The sequence below is a fragment of the Colobus angolensis genome, unplaced genomic scaffold (assembly GCF_000951035.1).
Source record: "Colobus angolensis palliatus isolate OR3802 unplaced genomic scaffold, Cang.pa_1.0 Scaffold24, whole genome shotgun sequence".
In the NCBI taxonomy this organism is placed as follows: domain Eukaryota; kingdom Metazoa; phylum Chordata; class Mammalia; order Primates; family Cercopithecidae; genus Colobus; species Colobus angolensis.
This window is the reverse complement of record NW_012115599.1, coordinates 11,518,286-11,519,647: the sequence shown is the minus strand read 5'-3', so window position 1 is coordinate 11,519,647 and position 1,362 is coordinate 11,518,286. Positions and strand designations below refer to the sequence as shown.

The 1,362-nt window shown below is 41.6% G+C and overlaps 1 protein-coding gene across 1 annotated transcript in view; it reads left to right on the top strand.

The window, feature by feature from the left end:
- The window catches only part of LHFPL5 (lipoma HMGIC fusion partner-like 5), a 14,535-nt gene that overhangs the window by 11,315 nt on the left and 1,858 nt on the right, over positions 1 to 1,362 (top strand). The gene's annotated exons all lie outside the window — the stretch shown is intronic.

Genomic DNA, 1,362 nt, shown 5'->3' with positions numbered 1-1,362 from the left:
TGGGAGGCCGAAGTGGGCAGATCATGAGGTCAAGAGATCAAGACCATCCTGGCCAACATGGTGAAACCCCATCTCTACTAAAAATACAAAAAATAGCTGGGTGTGGTGGCTTGCAGCTGTAGTCCCAGCTACTCGGGAGGCTGAGGCAGGAGAATCTCTTGAACTTGGGAGGCAGAGGTTGAAGTGAGCTGAGAGCATGCCACTGCACTCCAGCCTGGATGACAGAGTGAGACTGTTTCAAAAAAAAGAAAAAGAAAACAAATTACTAGAAAGAGTTGGGCCAAGGAGGAGAGAAGAGGGAGATTTCTTCCCATCACAGTAGGGTAGATTCCTATAGTTCCTGGGCCAGAGAAATGCCTAGGGCCTGGATCTCTTGAAGATTCTATAAAGGGAAGAAAAAAATGAAATAGTAGGGCTGGGTGCAGAGGCCTACGCCTGTAACCCCAGCATTTTCGGGGGGCCAAGGTGGGCAGATCACTTGAGGTCAGGAGTTGGAGACCAGCCTGGCCAACATGGCACAATCCCATCTCTACTAAAAATACAAAAATTAGCTAGGCATGGTGGTGTAAACCTGTAATCCCAGCTGCTTGGGAGGCTGAGGCAGAAGAATGGTGTGAACCCAGGAGGTGGAGCTTGCAGTGAGCTGAGATTGTGCCACTGCACTCCAGCCTGGGCGACAGAGCAAGACTCCATCTCAAATAAAAGAAAAAAAAAGAAAGAAAGAAATGAACCCAAACATTTATGGCCAATTGATTTTCAACAAAGATGTCAAGACTATTTAATAGGGGAAAGAATGGTCTTTCCAACAAATGCAAATGATGCTGGAACAATCAGATATCTATATATGAAAGAATGAAATTGAACCCCTACCTCACACCATATACAAAAATTAACTCAAAGACCTAAATGCAAGATACAAAACTATAAAAATCTTAAAAGAAAATATAGTTGTAAATCTTTGTGAACTTGGATTAGGCAATAGCTTCTTAGATATGACACCTAATGCACAAGAAACCAAAGAAAAAAATAGATAAATTGGCTTTCATCAAAATTTATTTTTTTTTTTGTTTAAAAAGACACCATTAAGAAAGTAAAAGGACAACCCACAGAATGGAAGAAAATATTTGCAAATTATAATTGGATAAGATCTAGAATCAGAATATATTAAGAACTCCTACAACTCAATAATAAAAAGACAGACTACCCAATGCTTAAAATGGGCAAGGGATGCCAGGCACGGTGGCTCATGCCTGTAATTCCAGCATTTTGGGAGGCCAAGATGGGCAGATCACGAGGTCAGGAGATTGAGACCATCCTGGCTAACATGGTGAAACCCTCTCCCTACTAAAAATACAAAAAATT